Source organism: Scyliorhinus torazame, chromosome 7, assembly GCF_047496885.1.
Source record: "Scyliorhinus torazame isolate Kashiwa2021f chromosome 7, sScyTor2.1, whole genome shotgun sequence".
In the NCBI taxonomy this organism is placed as follows: domain Eukaryota; kingdom Metazoa; phylum Chordata; class Chondrichthyes; order Carcharhiniformes; family Scyliorhinidae; genus Scyliorhinus; species Scyliorhinus torazame.
In genome coordinates, this window is record NC_092713.1 from 67,557,241 (window position 1) to 67,582,952 (window position 25,712).

Sequence of the window (25,712 nt, forward strand, 5' to 3'; positions counted from 1 at the left end):
TCGGTTGTTTGTAATACCTACTATGGCATGTTCAGGACATCGTAAAACTGATTAAATAACATAAGTACAAACCTCAAAATATTACCATTTAGAATATTTTTCTGAATAACTTATCGTAAATTAATTTAATGCCTTCTACACCAGGACTGAAAATTATTATTTTAAGTGAAAAGTCATTTTGACCCCAACAACTTTCCTATGCAACTGCTGCAGAATATCACAGTGCAATAGTAATTATACACTATGCAAGCTTGAAGTCTAATGAGTAAGGTTCAACTGTCAGAGAAATATGGATACAAATGTTAAACTACAGGGATTGTATTATACATGCGTGATATCATGCATGGAGCTTTCCCTATATATTGTTCCTTTGGTAAGATCTAAAATCAAGCTGTCCATCGGGAACAAATGGTACCAAGAACATAGGGAAATCAGATCCCGTGGGATATCCAGGGAACAAAACGGCTTATTACACGATATTTCTTTGATCGATAGTCAAAATAATTAGAAGGAACTGTTCAGATAAAATACTAAGATTAAAGTGAGGATTGATGATGGCCAAATGCATTTTTGCATATTGAAGGATTGGGTTCAGAGATGCTTTGTGCTCTGCATCCACACTCGATGCTGCATGCTGCCAAGTGCTCTGACATAAACTACATTGAATTTTACCACCTTACCAAATGTTGCTCCAGGACTTCTTTGCATTTTGGATTTATTTCAACTGCTCTTTGCTTTCACACAATAATGCAAAATGTTCCTAATTTTACAAATATTTCTTCTGATGCCATCTACAGAATTTGTATTCTACAGATTATTGTCCACACAGATGTCCAATGGACCTGCAAAATGTGGTGTACTACAATAATGCAACAACATAATAATCGTAACAATGATTACACTCCTGATTACACACCCTAACTGTAAAATTGCTAAAATGGACTCAGTCTGAACAAACAGTGAAAAAGTGTTAATGCCTTATGTGGGTTTAGAACATAGAATTCCTACAGTGCAGAAGGAGGCCCATCGTGTCTGCCCGGTCCACTGAAAGAGTACCTACCCAGGTCCACACCCCCACCCTACCCCGTGACCCCATCTAACCTGCACATCTTTGAACACTGAGGGACAATTTAACATGGCCAATTCACATAACCTGCTCATCTTTGAACTGAATAAATTAATACTTGAATAAGTTAATTCTCAACAACCCCAATACAAGATGACCATACCTACACCATCCAAAGGGCTCAACTGGAAAAACGTGCTTCGTATTAAGAGTCAATAGAATGAGACAAGTCATAATGTGTAATGAGTGGCTGGTCCACTACTGCTGGTTCTGCACCCCGCTAAATTTAATTTCACTCCAATAAGTGTGCAAATCCTTATTTCTGCTGACAGGATAAAATATTAGGGTGGATTATTTTCATTTTCTTATGAGTTCAAAGGTTGCCAACATGGAGCAAAATCACAAAGGCTCACATGTTTATTTATTAACATGTAGAAACTCTGGTACATGTGATCAAAGCATTGCACATGATCAACTTCATCATCATCCGATCTCAACACCAAAAGGATACCCTCATCACCAAAGCGATGCACTGTGCAGATGACTTGTTGGACCGACCTCCGGCTCATTCGCTCCTCTATGTCCATCAAACTCCACCAGAAGCAGCAGAAGATGAAGAAACAGCCCAGAGAAAAGATCAACGTTGAGCTGCTTTAAGAAACAAGCATGCTCGCGAACTTCCAACAATGTCTTCTGCAAAATCTCCCAAGTGTCCATTCTAATGGAGTGAAGGAAAACTGGAAAGAGCGGAAGACAGCCATCATCTCAAGCTGTGAAGAAACCATCGGCTACAAGACCAGGAAACACCAAGGATGGTTTGACAAGAACAACCACACCATCCAAGACCACATTGACAATAAGAGGAAAGCTTTCCGCGCCTGGCAAAATGATATAACCAGGAAGGCAGAGAGGACAGCTCATCAATCAGCAAAGGCGAGGTACAAAGAAGAACTAGGGAAATCAGGAAACAATGGACTGAGAAAGTTGAGGAACCTGACAAGCATGACATCCCGGGCTTCTTAAATGCCACCAAGGCAATGGACCCAATACCCTAGGCCTCAAACCAATTATTTTGTACGGAACACTCCTGAGAGACAGAAAAAACATTGGCCATCGGTGGAGCGAACACTTCAATGAACTCCTAAACCATGACACAACCATCGATGAGGATGTGTTGAGGAAATTCCCCAACTCCCCATCACAGAAGATCTTGTATTCCTACCAAGCATGGACAAAATCAACGCTGCCATTAAACATATGAAGAATGGAAAAGCTGGAGGAGTGGATGGGATCCCAGCAAAGATTTTCAAAGTGCAGAAGTGATCACCCGTCATCTCCATCTGCAGTTGCTGAAAATCTGGGAGAGAAAAGAAATTCCTGTCGACCTCAGGGCGCCGCCATCGCCACATCTTCAAGAAAGGTGACAAAGCGGACTGTGGGAACTACCGAGGAATCTCCTTACTCTCCATTGCCGGAAAGATCATTGCCCAAATCCTCGCTAGCCACCTTCTCCCAGTCTCCGAAGAAATTCTTCTGGAAAGCCAGTGTGGCTTCCAACCAATCTATGGAGCAGTGGACATGATGTTCACTGCTCGGCAAGTTCAAGAGAAACGTCAGGGGCAATGACAACCACTCTACATGGCCTTCATCGATCTGACCAAGGCTTTTGACTCGGTCAATCAGGAAGTGCTATGAAGGACTCTGTCAAAGGCTGGCTGTCCAGAGGATTTCATCAACATCTTCCGACTCCTCCATGATGAAATACTGGCAACAGTCCTCACTGATGGATATAAAACTGAAACCATTGAGGTCAAGACTGGAGTGGAGCAGGCATGTGTCATCACCGTCACTCACCCTTTTATCCACCTTCATCGCCATCCTTCACCTTGGCAAGAACAAGCTTCCCAGTGGAGTGGCCATTGTCTACAGGATGGACGGAAAACATTTCAACCTCAACCAGTTGAAAGCGAAGAACAAAATTACACTTGTTGTGTTATGTACTCTGGGATAACACAGGCTGCAACTCGATGCAGCTTTGACCAAAAGATACTCCAGGTGTTGAAGTAAGTTCAATGTGATTTATTGAACTATTAGCACAGTTCTCTATGAGCTCGACTCTCCTGCTAATCTTGCTATAGTAACTCAGTCTAACTAACCAGTCTGCTCTAAGCACGTGGTGGGTGTGATGCTTCTGATCTGCCCCTGTCCTACTCTCTAAGTGTCGCCTGTGGAAAGAGACAGGGCATGTGTGCCCTGTCCTTATATATGGGTTGAGTAATGCCCCCTTGTGGTAGTGCCACCTCTGGGTGTCTTGATTGCACATTGGTCGTGTCCTATTCTATGTGTTCATTAGCTGTACGTCTGCATGTCATGACATCTCTGGTGCTCCCTCTAGTGTTTACCTTGTCGTAGTGTATTTACATTAACCCCTTGTGTATTTACAGTGATGCATATCACCACAACACTGAATCGCTCATGGAACTTCAGTATGTGGATGATATTGCCATCTCCACTCTCTCAGAAGGGAATCTCCAAGCCATGCTTGACACCTTCGCAGAAGCATACCAAAGATTCGGTCTCAGCCTGAACATCAAGAAGATTCAAGTCCTTTACCTATACATCCAGGGCAAGATCCAATCTCTCCCTCCATCAAGATCAATGGAGAAACCCTACCAAACATGAAATGTTCCCCATACCTGGGGAGCCACCTCTCCTCTAAGGCTGATATCAATGCAGAGATACAACATCGTATCCAATCCGCGAGCGCCTCCTTTGGACGCCTAAGAACGAGTGTCTTTGATGACCACGACATCCGTGCTATCACCAAGATCCTTGTGTACAAAGCGGTTGTCCTCCCAACACTTTATTACAGCTCAGAAACTTGGACTACGTACAGAGGCCACCTCAAGGCCCATCAACGCCACCTGAGATGGATTCTCCACAAATGCTGGGAGGACAGACATTGTAACATCAGAGTACGTGAAGGAGCCAAGAGCACTAGCATCAAGGCCATGATAATCCGAAACCATCTGCGCTGGGCCGTCCATGTGCTTAGGATGTCAGAGTCCTGACTGCCCAGCTCAAGGGAGCCTTCCAAACAGAAGGAGGACAAAGGAAGCACTTCAAAACCACCTTGAAAGCTTACCCCAAGAAAAACAACATAGACGCCAATGCCTGGAGACCCTTGCTTAGAAGAGACTTACTTGGGAGAACATCCTGATTGAAGGGACATAATCCTTCGAGGACACCCGACGTAAAGAAGAGGCCCAGAAAAGGAGCCTGAGCAAGGAATATCAGCAATCCAGAGCCCAAGGATTGATCCCACCTCCTGGAAACACCTGCAAAGTGAGCAGCGAAAATGCGGCTCTAGGATTGGACTCATCAGCCATGCAAGAACCCCCAGAGCCCATGACTAGTAACACAGAGTTTCTTAGGTGGACAATCATACTCGTTATTGAGTGATCGCCGAAGATGAAGACATGTGTGATCCTTCCCATCTGGGTTTCCCCTGCATCATGCTCCCAGTCAATCCATTGTATCCAATTGCAATACAAGGAAAAGCTGCCTCATATTTCTCAGGTTACACTAGTTAACTATGTCCGGGTGTACATTAAAGTCATAGGCCTAAATGTTTCAGATGGCGGGGGCTCCCCTCCGGCCATCTGAAGAGTTGACAGGGAACACATCCCTGCCAACTCCGACTGCCTTGCAGTCAGTTTATGGTACAATGAGCATTGATTTTCCGGCCTTACTTAGAACATAGAACATAGAACATTACTGCGCAGTACAGGCCCTTCGGCCCTCGATGTTGCGCCGACCTGTGAAACCACTCTAAAGCCCATCTACACTATTCCCTTATCGTCCATATGTCTATCCAATGACCATTTGAATGCCCTTAGTGTTGGCGAGTCCACTGCTGTTGCAGGCAGGGCATTCCACGCCCTTACTATTCTCGGAGTAAAGAACCTACCTCTGACATCTGTCTTATATCTATCTCCCCTCAATTTAAAGCTATGTCCCCTCGTGCTAGACATCACCATCTGAGGAAAAAGGCTCTCACTATCCACCCTATCCAATCCTCTGATCATCTTGTATGCCTCAATTAAGTCACCTCATAACCTTCTTCTCTCTAACGAAAACAGCCTTAAGTCCCTCAGCCTTTCCTCATAAGATCTTCGCTCCATACCAGGCAACATTCTGGTAAATCTCCTCTGCATCCTTTCCAATGCTTCCACATCCTTCCTATAATGCGGCGACCAGAATTGCACGCAATACTCCAAATGCGGCCACACCAGAGTTTTGTACAGCTGCAATATGACCTCATGGCTCCGAAACTCAATCCCTCTACCAATAAAAGCTCAACACACCGTACGCCTTCTTAACAACCCTCTCAACCTGGGTGGCAACTTTCAGGGATCTATGTACATGGACACCGAGATCTCTCTGTTCACCCACACTGCCAAGAATCTTACCATTAGCTCAGTACTCTGTCTTCCTGTTATTCCTTCCAAAATGAAGCACCTCACACTTTTCTGCATTAAACTCCATTTGCCACCTCTCAGCCCACCGCTGCAGCTTATCTATGTCCGTCTGTAACTTGTAACATCCGTCTGCACTGTCCACAACTCCACCGACTTTAGTGTCATCTGCAAATTTACTTGGGAGGAAGCCCTGCCTAAGAGAGTTGCTGGCCAATCAGATCTTCTAATTTTCTTCGACACAGAGGCAGTCCCAGTGAATTATATATTTTATACCTTTGTTCAAAAGAAAATGGAAGAATAAATCCAGCAATTATAGGCCAGTCCATTTAACCTGGATAGTGAGACAGCTTCTCGACATGATAATCTCTGGACAAAACTAACAATCATTTGGACAAGTGTCGATTAATTAGGGAATGCCAGCATTGATTTGTTAAAGGCAAATCGGATTTAACTAACCTGAGTGAGTTTTTTGATGAAGTAAGTTACTCCTCAAAAGATTCAGTACAGATATGATGGGCGGAATGGCTTCCTTAAGTGGTGTATTATTCAATACTTATAGAAAACCATGCAAAATAACACTCCAATAAATGGCTAATGTTTCAGGTGCCGCCTGTGACAAGGTACCGCATAGTAGGTTAAATCTCACGGAATCCAGGGCGAGGTAGTGTGGTGATACACCACTGTACCTCCCTACCATTGTACATAGTATATAATAGTTGTGCGTAACGTGGCCCTGTAATACTGTGTATTGTACTGTAACTCTGCAGAGGTTCGGTCACTGGTAGGTAACCCGACCTGGCCACGGAGAGCTCCGCCTTAGCCACTCCCCCGGGAGTCAGTATAAGAACCTCTTCTGGGACAGGCCCCATTCTGTCTGGGGTCGTCTGTGTCGGGTAAGCCTCCCATGTAGTATATTAAAGCCTGAGTTAAAGTTTCACATGTCTTTGTGGTTCTTGACGCTTAGCGCATCAGGTAGCTAATAGAACATACAGTGCAGAAGGAGGCCACTCGGCCCATCGAGTCTGCACTCACCCATCTAGGCCCTCACTTCCACCCTATCCCTGTAACCCAATAACCCCTCCTAACCTTTTTGGTCACTAAGGGCAATTTATCATGGCCAATCCACCTAACGTGCATGTCTTTGAACTGTGGGAGGAAACCGGAGCACACGGAGTAAACCCACGCAGACACGGGAAGAAAGTGCAAACTCCGCACAAACAGTGACCTGGCGCTGTGAAGCCACAGTGCTATCCACTTGTGCTACTGTGCTGCCCCCAAATTGGATACAAAATTGGCTTGCCGACCGAAGGGTGGTTGTGGAGGTTTTTTTTTCAAACTGGAGGCCCGCGACCAGCGGTGTGCCTTAGGGATCGGTGCTGAGTCCACTGTTATTATATATATATAAATGATTTGGATGAGAATGTAGGAGGCATGGTTAGTAAGTTTGCAGATGACACCAAGCTTGGTGGCATAGTAGATAGTGAAGAAGGTTATATATAAGATTGCAACAGGATCTTGACCAATTGGGCCAGTGGGCCGATGAATGGCAGATGGGGTTTAATTTGGGTAAATGTGAGGTGATGCATTTTGGTAGATCAAATCAGGGCAGAACCTACTCAGTTAATGATAGGGAGTTGGGGAGAGTTACAGGACAAAGAGATCTAGGACTACAGGTTCATAGCTCCTTGAAGGTGGAGTCGCAGATGAACAGGGCAGTGAAGAAGGCAGTCAGCATGCGAGGTTTTATTGGTCAGAATATTGAATACAGGAGTTGGGACATCTTGTTGAAGTTATACAATACATTGGTAAGACCACACATGGAATACTGTGTTCAGTTCTGGTCACCCTATTATAGGAAGGATATTATTATAAGGAGAGGCTGGATAGGCTGAGACTTTTTTCCCTGGAGCGTAGGAGGCTTAGGGATAATCTTATCGAGGTCTATAAAATAATGAGGGGCATAGATAAGGTAAATAGTCGATATCTTTTCCCAAAGGTAGAGGCGTCTAGAACTAGAGGGCATAGGTTTAAGGTGAGAGGAGAGAGATACAAAACAGACCAGAGGGGAAATTTCTTCACAAAGAGAGTGGTGAGATCTGGAATGGGCTGCCAGAGACAGTGGTAGAGGGGGGTACGATTTTGACCTTCTATCCAACAAAAGGTAGGAACTGGGGGTGTTCACTGATGGTTGCACAGTGTTCACTACCATTCGCAATCGCTCAGATACTGAAGCAAGCCATGCCCACACATAACAAGACTTCTGTTGCCACATACTGAGGCTGCATAAACAGGAGCTGTTCGAGGAGGACCCTGCAGAACAGGAGCCTGCCCCAAACCAGCAGGGGCCAGCTGATGAGGATGGTGAGCCAGCCGTCCAACAGGCCGAGGAGGAGGTGCGAAGGGGGCACTGCATCAGGCTTCATGTATGTCGGCAGCGCCTGTCATTTGAGTACCTGCCAGACCGAGCGTGGCCCTGATGACTGCGGTTAAGCAGGAAGGGAGACCATACAATATCTCTTTTGGATGGTGCACTTGGAACGGCGGGGGTACAGGGGGAGACGCCCACTCCCCGTGGCTGCCAAGGTGACGGTCGCCCTGAACGTCTACACCACAGGGTCCTTCCAGGCGCTGAGTGGGGACCGGCCCGGGATCTGCCAGACCTCTGTAGACAGTTGAATCCGTGCCATCACAGATGGCCTATATGACCAGGCAGTGGACTATATAAACTTCAAAGTGGATCGAGCCCAACAAGTTGTCCGGGCATCTGGATTTGCCGCCATCACAGGCATGCCCAGGTTCGGGGGTGGTCAATGGAACATCGGTCTCCCAAGAGTACCTGCGCATGAGGGGATGCCATTCATCAATTGGAAGGGCTTCCTCTCCATGAACGTGTGTGACCACCAGCTGCACATCGTGCACATGCGCGTCTGATACCCGGGCAGCCTGCGCAACGCATCCGTCCTGGTGCACACGGCGGTGCCTGATAACTTCAAGGTGCTCCCTCTTTAGTAATCTCTGTATTTAATAATACATGATCAGACTATGTTAAGCAAGTACAGGCAAATGAACACCTAGGGCGAGATTCTCCGACCCCCCGCCGGGTCGGAGAATCGGCGGGGGCTGGCGTGAAACCCGCCCCCGCTGGTTGCCGAAGTCTCCGGCACCGGATATTCGGCGGGGGCGGGAATCGCGCTGCGCCGGTTGGCAGGCCCCCCCCCGCTCGATTCTCCGGCCCGGATGGGCCGAAGTCCCGCCGATAAAATGCCTGTCCCACCGGCGTAAATTAAACCACCTACCTTACTGACGGGACAAGGCAGCGCGGGCGGGCTCCGGGGTCCTGGGGGGGCGCGGGGCGATCTGGCCCCGGGGGGTGCCCCCACGGTGGCCTGGCCCGCGATCGGGGCCCACCGATCCGCGGGCGGGCCTGTGCCGTGGGGGCACTCTTTCCCTTCCGCCTCCGACACGGTCTCCACCATGGCGGAGGCGGAAGAGACTCTCCCCACTGCGCATGCGTGGGAAACTGACAGCAGCCGCTGACGCTCCCGCGCATGCGCCACCCGGTGATGTCATTTCCGCGCCAGCTGGCGGGGCACCAAAGGCCTTTTCCGCCAGCTGGCGGGGCGGAAATCCGTACGGCGCCGACCTAGCCCCTCAAGGTTGGGGCTCGGCCCCCAAAGATGCGGAGAATTGCGGGCGCGATGCCCGTCTGATTTGTGCGTTTTGGGCGCCAGTCGGCGGACATCGCGCCATTTCCAGAGATTTTCGCCCCAGATGTCTAACAGCAGGACCTATATAAATGTTTTTCCGCTCTTTCTTAGAGGAGTGTGTGTCAGGATTGCAGAGAGAACAGAAGTGAGAAAGCTAGAGAGAAGAAGTAATTAGTAATCAGAGTTTTATATCAAGTTATGTAATAGTTAATATTCTACAGCTGTTTATTTGTTTTATTAGTTTAGTATTAAGTAAAAAGAACTCACAAGATGATTTCATATTACTCCATAAATTACTTAATCATTACTGGAAGATTACGGCTATCATTTAACAATTCTGCTAGATTAAGAATGTAATATATATATTACATATCATAATGCAACACCCTCGGGTGAGGGGTTGGCTCTTGCGTGACAGGGGTTATCTGCTGTGCTTGTGGCTAATGACGCCTCTCCAGAGGTGGCAGACCCATGAAAACTGTTACAAGGCCCATGCAACAACCAGGGGCATCATCGAGCATCATTGGCGACCTGAAGATGCACTTCAGGTGCATGGCCCATCCTGGTGGGGCCCGCCAGCCTAGCCCTAGGAGAGTCTCCCTCATCGCGGTGGCCTGCTGCGATGTCCACAGCGTCACGCAGCAGAGGGGTGGCATACTGGAGGAGGCGGAGGAGGAATTCCAGGCCTCGTCTGATGAGGAGGAGTGGATGAGGGCAAGGATGGGCAGGGCATGGGGCCCAGCCAGGCACAGGAGGCCACAGGAGTCTAGCAGGGAAGACAGTGTGGAACAGCATTGGCAGGGGTCTTGGGGGGTTATTCGGGAGGCACAGCAGAAATTCATCTCAAGGAGGAGGAACCATGCTAAGGGGAGGATAAGGCATTCATGGTTGGTGAGGGAAGTCAAGGACAGCATAAAAGAAAAAGAAAAAGCATACAAAGTGGTGAGAAGTAGTGAGAAGCCAGAGGTTTGGGAAGCCTTTAAAAGCAAGCAGAGGACAACTAAAAAAGCAATAAGGGGAGAGAAGATGAAATATGAGTGCAAGCTAGCAAGTAATATAAAAGAGGATAGGAAGAGTTTTTTTCAATATATAAAAGGTAGGAGCGAGGCAAAAATAGACATTGGACAACGTGGAAAACGTGGCAGGAAAAGTAATAATAGGAAAAAAAGAAATGGCAGATGAACTGAATAGTTACTTTGCATCAGTCTTCACGGTGGAGAACACCAGTGGGATGCGAGAGCTCCAGGAGAACCAGGGGGCAGAGGTGAGTGCAGTGGCTATCACTAAGGAGAAGGTTCTGGGGAAACTGAAAGGTCTGAAGGTGGATAAGCCACCTGGACCGGATGGACTACACCCCAGGGTTCTAAAAGAAATAGCTGAGGAAATTGTGAAGGCATTGGTGGTGATCTTTCAGGAATCATTGGAGGCAAGAAGGTTCCCAGAGGACTGGAAAGTGGCTAATGTAACACCCCTGTTTAAGAAGGGAGGGAGGCAGAAGACGGGAAGTTATAGGCCGGTTAGCCTGACTTAGGTCATTGGTAAGATTTTAGAGTCCATTATTAAAGATGAGATCGCGGGGTACTTGGAAGTGCATGATAAAATAGGACTGAATCAGCACGGCTTTGATAAAGGGAGGTCATGTCTGACAAATCTGTTAGAGTTCTTTGAGGTGGCAACAGGGAAGTTAGATGAAGGAGAACCAGTGGATGTGATTCATTTAGATTTCCAGAATGCCTTTGACAAGGTGCCGTATAGGAGATTGTTAAATAAGTTAAGAGCCCATGATGTTAAGCTCAGATCCTGGTGTGGATAGAGGATTGGCTGACTGGCAGAAGGCAAAGAGTGGGGATAAAGGGGTCTTTTTCAGGATGGCAGCCGGTGACTAGTGGTGTGCCTCAGGGGTCTGTGCTGGGACCACAACTTCTCACAATATACATTAATGATCTGAAGAAGGTACTGAAGGCACTGTTGCTAAGTTTGCAGATGATACAAAGATCTGTAGAGGGACAGGTAGTATTGAGGAAGCAAGGGGGCTGCAGAAGGATTTGGACAGACTAGGAGAGTGGGCAATGAAGTGGCAAATGAAGTGTGGAAAAGTGTGAGGTTATGCACTTTGGAAGGAGGAATTTAGGCATTGACTATTTTCTAAATGGGGAAATGCTTAGGAAATCAGAAGTACAAAGGGACTTGGGAGTCCTTGTTCACGATTCTCTTAAGGTTAACGTGTAGGTTCAGTCGGCAGTTAGGAAGGCAAATGCAATGTTAGCATTCATGTGAAGAGGGCTAGAATACAAGAGCAGGGATGTACTTCTGAGGCTGTATAAGGCTCTGGTCAGACCCCATTATAAGCAGTTTTGGGCCCCATATCTAAGGAAGGATGTGCTGGCTTTGGAAAGTTCCAGAGGAAGTTCACAAGAATGATCCCTGGAATGAAGAGCTGGTCGTATGAGGAATGGTTGAGGACTCTGGGTCTGTACTCGTTAGAGTTTAGAAGGATGAGGGGGGATCTTATTGAAACTTACAGGATACTGCGAGGCCTGGATAGAGTGGACGTGGAGAGGATATTTCCACTTGTAGGAAAAACTAGAAGTAGAGGACACAATCTCAGACTAAAGCGACGATCCTTTAAAACAGAGATGAGGAGAAATTTCTTCAGCCAGAGGGTGGTGAATCTGTGGAACTCATTGCTGCAGAAGGCTGTGGAGGCCAAATCACTGGGTGTCTTTAAGACAGAGATAGATAGCTTCTTGATTAATAAGGGGATCAGGGGTTATGGGGAGAAGGCAGGAGAATGGGGATGAGACAAATATCAGCCATGATTGAATGGCGGAGCAGACCCGATGGGCCGAGTGGCCTAATTCTGTTTCTATGTCTTATGGTCTTATGGGACATGTGCACCTGGGCCGCTGTGCAAGGGACAACCTAACCACCTCCAGATTCGCTGACCAGGCAGCTCGACCGACCCATCCCACCCCCACATACCACCGCCCCCCCCACACACACAGACTATGGCCACCCACCACCTCCCTGTGCTCCATCACCCCCAGCCCAGCACCTCCACCCACCTTCAAGCTTCCCACCAGCATCATCACAGGATGTTGGCCCTGAGCTGATAGTATCAGCGGGTCTGGTCCATGGGATAGAGGATGATGACTGCCCGTCGTGCGATGAGCTCTGGTGCTCCACATCATTTGACAAAGTCTGATTCCTGCCCCGATGTCACATTGCACTGTCCACTGGGTAATCCCTGCATGCGTGCTGGCCAGTCCAAAACACGCACCCTCAGACCTTCAGGAGAGGCGGGGGTGGGGATGTGGTCATTCATGGCTGGTGGACCGCATGGGAGTGGTTCTGGGGATGGTGGGCAGTGTTGCATCACTCACTGGGTAGGCCCTACTACATGGCGCCTCCACATCTCTGGCGCAGTACCTTGCTGCCTCCAGGGGCGGACCTGGGGCGTTCGTTGGACTGTTCTGGTGGCACTAGCCCATGCTATCCTTCAACACCCACACCTCATATCCCACATACTGCCCCCGCACCCACACCCCACCCTCACACCCTCTACGCCTAGGCCAGCCCACCCCTCACAGCCTTCAGATAGAGGACAGAGGCAATTCAGAAAGTCAGTGAACAGGTGTTTATTGTGATATATATTGTTCCTTAGCCCCGAACGCTAATTTGTGTGCTTCACCCATGCCAACTTAACTGGTGTCTGTCTTTCTGACCTTATGTGTCCTTATGCTCCATCTACATGGTTCTCCCAGCTGATACATCAGGTATCAGCCTGCTGCGTATCCTACCCTGCGACCTGGGTCCCCTTTGGTGGCTGTCCCCTCGGGTGAGCGGGCCTGAATGAGCCTGGAAGTTTTCCAGGAGTCACAGGTGCTGTGGTGCTGCCCTATTCTGCCCACTGCCGGCCCAGAACAGGTGGGGGGAGGGATTCAGAGGTGCTGTGCTGTGACTCCTGCGAGGTTGACGAAACCTCAGACCACAAGTGATCCACACCATCAGGAAGTCGTCCCATCAGGGACGGAGCATCGGGGAAGGGCCTTCAGGTGACATCCTGAGGCCGTCCCAACGGTGTGCGGCGTACTCATCGATGACGCCGTTTTGGAAGGGGCGGAGCATCCGAAAACAGGTGCCGCCCCAATTTCGGCTTCAAAACAGATTCTCCGGCCAATCGCTGAATGCGATTTTGGGGTCGGCAATCGGAGAATCCAGCCCTTAGTCTCTGAAATAGAGAATCCATCCCTGTATCTATGATATTGTGATAATGACAGTATAACTATGTGGAGTCAGTCCGGGTTTAAGAAGTGTTGAAGTGGTCTTCTTGGACCTCCTGCATGGTCTATAAATTTAAATCAAATTCTGTCAATTATTTGAGAAAGGGGGCGAAATTCTCCGTTATCGGCGGAAAGTCCGCCGATCGGCGCAAAAAACGGCGCAAATCCGACTTGCGCCACGTCGGAAAAATGGGTCGAAAGTCTCCGGCCCGAAATGGGCTAGCAGCGACGTAACGGGATCCGCGCTTGCGCAGTGGTTCACGCCGTGCAGCGTCATACGTGGAGCAGAGGAGGGGCGCCCTGTATCCTGGGCACGGCCGCAGAGTTGCCGCACGCCACAGCCGGCGTCTGTGGAGGGAAGTGGCAGAGGCCGTCACCGCTGCGGCCCTGACACCACGGACAGGCACCCAGTGCCACAAGAAGGTGAACAACCTCGTCAGAGCAGGCAGGGTGAACCTCCCCATATCCCCCCTTCCCCCATATCCCCCCTCCCCCATAACCCCCACCCCCATATCCCCCTTCCCCCATATCCCCCCTCCCCCATATCCCCCCTTCCCCATATCCCCCTCCACCATATCCCCCCTCCCCATATCCCCCCTCCCCCATATCCCCCTCCCCATATCCCCCCTTCCCCCATATCCCCCTCCCCATATCACCCCTTCCCCCATATCCCCCCTCTCCCATATCCCCCCTCCCCCCATGTCCCCCTACCCCATATCCCCCTTCCCCCATATCCCCCCTTCCCCCATATCCCCCTCCCCATATCCCCCTCCTCCATATCCCCCCTTCCCCCATATCCCCCCTCCCCCATATCCCCCCTCCCATATCCCCCTCCCCCATATCCCCCTCCCCATATCCCCCCTTCCCCCATATCCCCCCTCCCCCATATCCCCCTTCCCCCATATCCCCCTCCCCCATATCCCCCATATCCCAAAGAGAATCCAGCCCTAACCTTAACCTCTGCAATGCACGCGCAACCGATGGCGTGCATTCATATACCTGCCTAACAGTGTTGCCTTTTACCCCTGCCACCCCCCCCCCCCCCACAGGATAAGCGCGCACACAACAATAGAGAGCATGTGAGGACTGGAGGAGGCCCCGCTGATGAGAGGCCACTGACCGAACACGAGGAAAGGGCCCTGGAACTGGCTGGCGGACCTGACGACCGGGAGGTTGCTGATGCAGAGGTCGGGGGCGTAGTAGCAAGTGAGCCACCGACAGCCCGTCCCCATATCCCCCCTCCCCTATATCCCCCTCCCCCATATCACTGATCACTGCCTGATGTCTAACCATGCATGCTTCATTGTGTGTCGCAGGACCAAACGTCCAGGCACCCATCCCCGCAGATGCAGACCGCCCGCAGGATGCCCCTCGGAGGCCACGGGAGACGGAGAGACACGAACCCTCCAGCATACGACGCCCGCAGGATGCCCCTCGGAGGCCACGGGAGATGGAGAGACCCAGACCCTCCAGCATGCGACGCCCGCAGGATGCCCCTCGCACACCACGGGAGACGGAGAGACCCGCACCCTCCAGCATGCGACGCCCGCAGGATGCCCCTCGCACACCACGGGAGACGGAGAGACATGGACCCTCCAGCATGCGACGCCCGCAGGATGCCCCTCGGAGGCCACGGGAGACGGAGAGACCCGGACCCTCCAGCATGCGACGCCCGCAGGATGCCCCTCGCACACCACGGGAGACGGAGAGACCCGCAACCTCCAGCATGCGACGCCCGCAGGATGCCCCTCGCACACCACGGGAGATGGAGAGACCCGGACCCTCCAGCATGCGACGCCCGCAGGATGCCCCTCGCACACCACGGGAGACGGAGAGGCCTGGAGCAACGGGGGACGACACCCCCGTCACGTGCGGGAGCGACCACCCAGCGACGAGGGGGGCAGCCACAGGCCCCCGTCACATCCGAGCCAGGACACCACTACCCAGGACACCACTACACAGGACACCACTACCCAGGACACCACTACCCAGGACACCACTACCCAGGACACCCCCTACCCGGGACAGCACTACCCAGGAAGACGAAAATACCGGACAGTGACTCCGAGTGGATGGGTGGAGACGAACCCCCACCCCAAAGTGCCATGGACTCAGAGTGGGACGAAGAGCACGACACAACGCCACTGCTGTCACCAACACCCTCCACCATCGCAGAAAAACTCACCTCGGTTGGGCACTTTAGTGATGAGGCGTCTGGTACAGTCACTGGTGCGCACAACACAGCCGTCCCGGTACAGCAGGTGGAGGTAGGAGCAGCAGAGGGGCCGGGCGGTCGGAGGGCAGCCCAGCCCAAGCGAACATCTGCCGCCCAGATGGATCCCGGGTTCCTGGAGTTACCACACCCACACATAGATCCGATGCAACCACCGACCCGGAGACGAGCGAAGTGGGTGACGGCCGGCTTGCGGCGGCTGCAGTCGCAGGTGGAGGAGTCCACCCGCGTCCAGGAGCTGGGAGTGGTGCCGGTCATGCGTGCCACCCAGGCTGACACCGCACGGGTGGCGTCCGCGGTGGAGGCAATGGGTGCGGCGGTGTCAGACATGGGGAACGGTTTGCGAGGCCTGGGGCTTTCCGTGCAGGCGGCGTCTGTGGCCCAGGACATGGCTGCCCTCTCACAGGAGGCCATGAGCCAGTGCCAGCGCCAGATGGCAGAGGCGCTCAACGCCATAGCCCTGTCTCTGCAGGCCATGGCCCAGTCTCAGCAGGCCATGGCCCAGTCTCTGCAGGCCATCGCTCAGGGCATCGGCGCCAGTGGCCATGTGCGAGCCGGCGTCGCACTGTCACAGACAGAGTTTGCCAACCCCCCTGGGCTCCATGGCTGCAAACCTGCAGACCCCTGTCGATACCAGCACGGGCCTCCAGGACTGGCAGCGCCAGATGTCGAGGGGGCGTCGGATGGCCAGTCCGTTCGCATCCCCCACCCATGCAGAGGCCTGGGGGCCATCGGGCACCCCGAGGGAGGAGGAGGTGGGTGTGGTCCGTCCCGGCTCCCACTGTAGGGGAGGTCCCGGTACACCGCGACACCTCGGACTCCCCCCCTTCCGTCCCAGGTGCATCGGGTGGGCAATGGGCAGGACAGGCTGGCAGCTCGCCATCCCAGTCGCCCGGGCCGCAGCCTGGCCCATCTAGGCCAGGACGCCCCAGGAAACGGCCGCCAAAGGGATCCAGTGTCAGAGGGCAGGAATCACAGGAGTCCACCTCCAGTTCTGCTGTACCATCTGGGGAACCACGTAGACATAGTCAAAGGGCCCGTAAGGCCATACAATTAGACACTGAGTAAGTTGGCACGGGTGCAGGGCACAGATGAGTTTTAGGGGCTAGGGCACGTGCATGAACTCCTTTGGTTATTAAAGTCAATGTTACACCTACAGAAGCTGCCTTTGTGCTCTGTCCAAAGCGTGCGGGGGTGTCATGTACGTTGAGCGCAAGTGTGTGTGTGAGGGGTGGTCTTACCTCAGCCCCAGGTGAGTCTGCCCCCTTCCCCCTGGGCCGCCATCAACATCCCCCGGGCAGAGGACGGGACCGTGCGCTGCAGTGTCACAGCCGCATGCAGGGATGGTCCGGGTGGATGGTGGTACTGTGGCCATGGGTCAGACATAGTCCAACGATGTAGAGCCAGGAGCTCACCACAGGGCGGGTTGTCATCATCCTCCATGGCCTGCAATAGACACGCGTCCACCCGCAACTGTGTGAGCCCGGCCCGTTGTGCCGCAGGTGGATCGGCAATGGGGGGGGGGGTGGTGTGCATGCGGGTGGGGTGGGTGGGGTTGGGGAGGGGGGTGAGGGTGCTGGGTGGGTGGATGGGTGGTGGGTGTGGGTGGTCGGCTGTTGCCATGGTGTGCGGTCTGTGGCCATACTACCCGATTCCCACGCCCATCTAGCCCTCCTCTGCCTGCGGCACATCGCCCCTCTGCTGGGCTATGTTGTGCAGGACGCAGCACACCACAATGATGCGGCCGACCCTATCTGACCGATACTGGAGGGCGCCCCCAGAGAGGTCCAGGCACCTGAAACGCATCTTCAGCACGCCAAAGCACCTCTCTATCACTCCCCTTGTCGCTACATGGGCATCATTGTAGCGGTTCTCCGCCTCATTGCGTGGCCTCCGTATAGGCGTCATCAGCCACGATCGCAATGGGTAGCCCCTGTCGCCCAGCAACCAGCCCCTCAGCCGGGGATGGCGTCCCTCGTACATGCCGGGGATGGATGACCGCGACGACACGTTTGAGTCGTGTACACTGCCTGGGTAACGGGCGCAGACGTGCAGGATCATCATGCGGTGGTCGCAGACCACCTGTATGTTCATCAAATAGGTCCCCTTCCTATTGGTGAACACGGCCCTGTTATCTGCAGGTGGCCGCACGGTGACGTGCATCCCATCGATCGCGCCCTGGACCATGGGGAACCCGGCCACGGCAGAGAAGCCCACGGCCCGGGCATCTTGGCTGGCCCGGTCCACGGGGAAGCGGATGTAGCGGTGCGCCATGGCATATAGGGCATCTGTCACTGCCCGGATGCACCGATGCACCGATGTCTGCGATATGCCGGACAGGTCCCCACTCGGTGCCTGGAATGACCCCGTTGCATAAAAGTTCAGGGCCACCGTAACCTTGACGGACACGGGGAGAGGGTGTCCCCAGCCAGTGCCACGCGGTGACAGGTGTGCCAGCAGGTGGCAGATGTGTGCCACGGTTTCCCGCCTCATCCGGAGTCTCTTCCTGCATTCCCGGTCCGTGAGGTCCTGGTATGACTGCCGGGGCCGGTACACACGGGGCGCCCTAGGGTGCCTCCGTTGCCGTGGGGCCGCGACGTCCTCATCCCCCTCCTCGTCCTGTCGGTCAGGTGTCCCTCCAGCCTGGGCGGCTGCCGCCTGTCCCTCTGCGGCAGCCTGCGCCGCCTCTCTGGCACGCTCCTCCTCCTCCTCCTCCTCCTCATCCAGGGCAACATAGTCATGAGCGGCTGCCGCCACGGCGGCCAACATCGCTGGATGATCAGAAAACATGACGGCCTGGTGGGGGGGGGAGGGGAACGACGACATGTCATCATTGCCCATATCCCCTCCTCCCCCAGCCAGGTGGCATGGACCTCATGGGTCCAACTGTTGGAGGCTGGCATCTGGCCAGGTGGACCAACTCATTTGCCCTCGCACCTCCCTCCCCCAACCTCCACCCCGGCACGGACCCCCCCCCCCAACCTCCACCCCGGCATGGACCCCCCCCCAACCTCCACCCCGGCACGGACCCCCCCCCCCCAACCTCCACCCCGGCACGGACCCCCCCCCCCCAACCTCCACCCCGGCACGGACCCCCCATCCCCCTCCCCGGCACGGACCCCCCCCCATCCCCCTCCCCGGCACGAACCTCCCCCAACCCCTCCCCGGCATGGACCCCCCCCCATCCCCCTCCCCGGCACCGACCATCCCCAACCTCCACCCCGGCACGGACCCCCCATCCCCCTCCCCGGCACGGACCCCCCCCATCCCCCTCCCCGGCACGAACCCCGCCCAACCCCTCCCCGGCACGGACCCCCCCCCATCCCCCTCCCCGGCACCGACCCCCCCAACCTCCACTCCAGCACGGACCCCCCCCCCCCCCCAAACTCCACCCCGGCACGGAACCCCCCAACGTCCACCCCGGCACGGACACCCCCCCCCAACCTCCACCCCGGCACGGACCCCCCCAACCCCTCCCCGGCACGGACCCCCCCCCAACCTCCACCCCGGCACGGACCCCCCCCCCCCAACCTCCACCCCGGCACGGACCCCCCATCCCCCTCCCCGGCACGGACCCCCCCCAACCTCCACCCCGGCACGGACCCCCCATCCCCCTCCCCGGCACGGACCCCCCCCAACCTCCACCCCGGCACGGACCCCCCATCCCCCTCCCCGGCACGGACCCCCCCCCATCCCCCTCCCCGGCATGGACACCCCCCCCATCCCCCTCCCCGGCACGGACCCCCTCCCGGCACTCCTCCGGAGCCCAGCCTACTCTAACCACCCCCCCCCCCCGCCGCACACACACACACACAACCCGAGACACACCTCTCCTCACGCATTCATACTGCGGCCACGCCATCGCCTGCCCAGAGCCAACCCCCCAGGCCGTCACTCACCTCCACGCTGGTCGGCGTGACCCTGGAGCACAGGGTCACGCCGATGAAAAGGAGGTTTAATTTACGTCGACGTGAACGGTCATCATGTCGACGGGACTTCGGCCCATCCGGAAGGGAGAATATCGGCAGGCCGAAAATCGGCTGCCTTGCGCAGACCCGTGACATTCTCCGACGGCAGCGGCGCCATTAACGCCCCGCCGACTTTTCTCCCTTCGGAGACTTCGGCAACCGGCGGGGGCGGGATTCACGGCGGCCAACGGCCATTCCCCGACCCTCTGGGGGGTCGGAGAATGACGCCCCGGGGTTACCACAAACAGGTGGTGTACAATCACTCCAACATACGATTGCAACACCTCCAAACTTCACAAATGGATCAACAACTTGCATTCAATGGCTCAGCCAAAACAAAATTCAAGAAAAACAAATTCATTATGCATCAAATGCGCCCAAGAGAAGAATCTGGATGACAAGAACTAAAGGTCATTGCGCTCTGCACAACAACTTGTTAGATTTTAGTATGTTTTGCCTTTGTTTAGAATCCCCCCTCTAGCATTTCAGATCTGACTATCTCAGCTGGTATTAATACGTATTATGTGATGTGCATATGAACTTTATATACTCAGCATACCCTTTCAAGCCAAAATAAATGTTTGTGCAATATAATCAGTTGATAATTTGTAAATCTAAAACCAGAATTTTTGATCAACTTTTGGAAAGTTTTATTGCAATTTTTGCATTTCAGTTTCTGTGCGAACAAAATAAATATTAACCATGAATCAGACATTTGAAAAAGTTCTCATGCAATATTAAAAATAGAATCATAGAATAGAATCATACAATTTACAGTGCTGAAGGAAGCCATTCGGCCCATTGAGTCTGCACCGGCCCTTTGAAAGAGCACCTTACTTAAGCCCACACCTCCACCCTATCCCCACCTCACCTTTTTGGACACTAAGGGCAATTTAGCATGGCCAATCCACCTAACCTGCACATCTTTGAACTGTGGGAGGAAACCGGAGCACCCGGAGGAAACCCATGCAGGAAGGTTATGCTTCACAGAAGATGAAACAAATTGGCTCGCTGGAATACAATCAAGCTTTACAGAAGTCAGAAAATAAAATATGTGAAAAATGTTCTGCCTGGAAAATGGAATCTTTGGTGATCTGCTACCCACTGTATTTGTGAAATAAATGGAACCGGGAGTTGTAATTGTGGGAATTTTATTCAATTTGCTGGATTAGCAAATCTATGTGCGAAGGTACTGAATTGGAAGTAGTGTGATCATCCTCCGAGAGATTTTGATCAATTGTTTCCATTACCTGAGATTCTGCAGGTAGATTTTGAAAGGGTTGATTGTCGAATGATGTATACAGAAACAATTAATGGTTAGTATGTATCTCACACAAAATAATCTCTACTGGCAAACTGCACAAACAGGGATTCAGGAACAATTATTGATCATGTCCTGTAAACACCTGCCAGTCAATGAAGCTAATTGGATACTGAGGTGCATATACAGGACATTGGATTTCAAGTCAGGACAAATTATACTCAGATTTTAGAGATAACCGAGGCCACATCTGGAGTTAAACATACAATTAGCAGCTAGCAGCAACAGTTTTGCTGTGAGATTCAAAGTGCACTCTAACAACCAGGAGAGAACTTCATGAAGGTATTAGTTTAAAATGGCCACAGAGGGACTTCAGAACAGGTCCGCAGAAGGCATAATGAGAAAGGCTGTGCAATAAGCCATAGGAAAAACTCAAAAGTCAAGCAGGTTACATAGTTTTGGGGAGCAGGGGTGGGGATAGGGATGGGAGGTTGTCGAGGGTGAATGGGCAGCATGGTCACACCCTGTTCTTTCTTTATGTATGCTTGCAACTGTCATAATATACACCAGTATATCATGGTGCAGACACACACTGATGGACACATAGTGGGAACAATCAACATACACAACACCACAGCCAATCACCAGTGAGAGCACATGCACTATAAAGACAGGGGGCATCAGAGTTCCCGCTCATTCGAGTAGCAGCTAGTTAGGAACACAGAGCTCACAACCTGCAACACAGACATTCACCATGTGCTGAGTGCATCGACTGGTTAGGACAAGGCAAAGGTCTTTAGTTAAAGCTAGTATCGTATCAACCCACAGTCTGAGTATGTTTAAACAGTTAATGATTCAATAAAATAGTGTTGCACTATTTCAATTGTTGGTGACCTGTATGTGATCCAGAACACCCAACACATCATGATACCAGGGGTGGTGGGATACTAGCACTTCTTAGACCTACCTGCAAGTGATCTGCCTTCCGCCAGCATTCCGTCATCCTGCAACATGGACAACATCAGCCCGCCGCCGCCGCTCCGCATCGCCGGCAACCTCGGGGCCAACTGGAAGATTTTCAAACAGTGCTTCCAGCTCTTCCTCGAAGCCACAGACAGGGAGGGCGCCACGGACACCAGAAAGATTGCTTTTCTCCTCTCCACGGCCAGGGACATGCCATCCACATTTTCAACTCTCTCACCTTTGCAGATGCTGAAGATAAGACAAAGTTCAAGACGGTTCTCCTCAAGTTTGACACTCACTGCAGCGTAGACGTGAATGAAAGTTTTGAACGCTACGTGTTCCAGCAGCGTTTGCAGGGTAAGGATGAACCTTTCCAATCCTTTCTAACGCACCTCTGCATCCTTGCGCAATCTTGCAGCTACGGGCCCACCTCCGACTCCATGATACGCGACCAGATCGTTTTCGGTGTTCATTCGGACCCCCTACGTCAGCAGCTCCTCAAAGTAAAGCAACTCACCCCAGCGACCGCCATCGAGACCTGTGTCTTACAGGAAAACGCCACGAGTTGGTATTCCCATATACAAGCGGCTGAAACGGGGCGTCAAGGTCCCCACAAAGCAGAACGGGTCCAAGTGATTGAGCACCTCCAGGGCCTCAGCCTGGATGAGGGTGGCCATTTTGTGCGCTTTTCGCAGACTCCCGTGCTTGTACGCACCAAACGAGGGGACGGCGACGTTGAGGAATGTAATGCGCAGACGCGCACCACGCACGACCGCGCATGCGCGATGGCGCAGCGAACGTGCTGACGCATGACGTGCGGCAACTGTGGCTCCGCCCATTTAAAGCAGCAATGCCCCGCAAAATCTCGACAATGCCTACGATGTGGAAGACTGGGCCACTATGCTGCCTGCTGTTGAGCACAACTCAGCCTGCCAACTCATATCTCTTCAGCCAGCCGCGCAGGAATGTTCGGGCAATTCAACCCACGGTCACCGAGTCCGATTCGGACCTCCCACACAGCAGTCACACCGAGGACCCGAAGGCATCTTTTCGAGTCGGTGTCGTAACGAAAAACAGGCTGTCCCCGAAGCAAAGACACCAGCCGCTGTTGGTATACAGCATCGATCCAGACGATGAGTGGTGTGCCGCCCTGACGGTCAACCAGTCCCAAATACGATTCCGCCTGGACACTGGTGCCTCCGCCAATCTAATGCGTGGTCTGCTTTCCAAAGCCTTTGTGTCAAACCAGCCATACTTCCGTCGGCCTGCCAGCTATTGGACTACAATGGCAACATCATTCCTGCTACCGGCTCATGGCAACTTGAAGTGACGCACAAGTCACGAAAGGCCATCCTTCCTTTCGAGATCATGGGCTCCTCGAAGGACTCCCTGCTTGGCGCATAGGCGTGCAAGCTGCTGAACCTCATTCAAAGAGTTCACTCTCTTTCTCCTGATGACACGTCTGCCTTCCAGGATGCTGACTTCAGGGTGCAACTCAACGCCATCATCGACCAGCACCACGACGTCTTCGAAGGCATGGGCACGCTCCCATACACTTACAAGATCCTACTCAAACAGAACGCCACGCCTGTGGTGCATGCACCTCGCAGAGTCCGTGCACCCCTCAAGGACCGCCTCAAGCAGCAGCTGCAGGACCTCCAAGACCAAGGAGTGATCTCCAGAGTTACGGAACCAACCGACTGGGTCAGTTCCATGGTGTGCGTAAAAAAGCCTTCCGGCGAGCTCAGAATCTGCATTGGTCCCAAGGATCTGAATCGCAATATCATGAGGGAGCATTATCCAATCCCCAAGCACGAAGAGATCACATGCGAGATGGCTCACGCCAAGCTCTTTACCAAACTTGATGCCTCGAAAGGATTCTGGCAAATCCAGCTCGACAGATCCAGAAGGAAACTGTGTACCTTCAACACCCACTTTGGCAGATATTGTTACAACAGGATGCCGTTTGGGATCATATCGGCTTCAGAGGTGTTCCACAGGATTCTGGAACAAATGATGGAAGGCATTGTAGGTGTTTGTGTCTATGTCGACGACATTATCATTTGGTCCGCCAGTATATCATGGTGCAGCCACACACTGATGGACACACAGTGGTAGCAATCAACATACACAACACCGCAGCAATCACCAGTGAGAGCACACGCACTCGGACTCAGATGGTGCAGCACGGTAGCATTGTGGATAGCACAATTGCTTCACAGCTCCAGGTCCCAGGTTCGATTCCAGCTTCGGTCACTGTCTGTGCGGAGTTTGCACATCCTCCCCGTGTGTGCGTGGGTTTCCTCCGGGTGCTCCGGTTTCCTCCCACAGTCCAAAGATGTGCAGGTTGGGTGGATTGGCCATGATAATTGCCCTTAGTGTCCAAAATTGCCCTTAAGTGTTGGGTGGGGTTACTGGATTCTGGGGATAGGGTGGAGGTGTTGACCTTGGGTAGGGTGCTCTTTCCAGGAGCCGGTGCAGACTCGATGGGCCGAATGGGCCTCCTTCTGCACTGTAAATTCTATGATCTATAAAGGACAGGGGGCATCAGAGTTCCCGCTCATTCGAGTAGCAGCTAGCTAGGAGGCCAGAGCTCACAGCCTGCAACACAGACATTCACCATGTGCTGAGTGCATCGACTGATTAGGACAAGGCAATGGTCTTTAGTTAAAGCTAGTATTGTATCAACCCACAGTCCGAGTATGTTGAAACAGTTAATGATTAAATAAAATAGTGTTGCACTATTTCAAGTGTTGGTGACCTGTATGTGATCCAGAACACCCAACACATCAGCAACTGAACGTATTTTCACTGGAGAAAGGAACACTGATGGGAGACATAATGCAAGGTATTTAACATAATGAAAGGTGCAATAAACATACAAACATAAGGCAATAATAAACAGGGAAGGGCCTATCCAGCCTGACCCACACAACAGTGACATGATGCAAGGCGCACCACACCTTCTCAAGGGCAATTAGACATGGGCAATAAATGCTGACCGAGACAGTGCTGCCCACATCCCATGAAATACATTGTTTTCAATGAACATAAGAAAATAAGAAATAGGAGCAGGAGTAGACAATATGGTCCCTGGAGCCTACTCCATCATTCAATGGCATGGTCAAGATGGGCTGAATGGTCTCCTTCTGCGTTGTAACTTTTTCTATGATTCTATAATACTATCAAGGCTGATCTTCTGCCTCAACTCCACTTTCCTGCCTGTTCCCCATATTCCTTGATTCTCCAAAAGATCAGAAATCTGACTGTCCCATCCTTGAATATACTCAATGATGGAGCATTCATAAGCTCTGGGGTAGGGTATTCCAGGATTTTAACCCTCTGAGAGAAGAAATATCTCCTCGTCTCAGACCTAAATTATCCCAGCCTCTTATCCGGAGCCACTGCACCTCTCTTCTAGATTCTCCAGCCAAGGGACGCAACCTCTCAGTGTTTACCCTGTCAAGCACCTTCAGAGTCTTGTATGCTTCATGAGATCACCACCCATTGTTCTAAATTCCAGAGGCTATAGGCCCAATTCACGCAGCCTCTCATCATAGGACAGTCCAGGAACCAATCTAGTGAACCTTTGCTACATCACAAATATATTCAATGGGCTAGAACTTCTGAGGAGTGGCAATCACAATTGCTGAACATTTCTCATCTGAATTTCTGACTCAGGTCAGGTGAGAAATGCACAGTGCAGTGGGTTTCCCGAGGCCTTCTGTGTAGGCAGCAGCAAATGGGGGG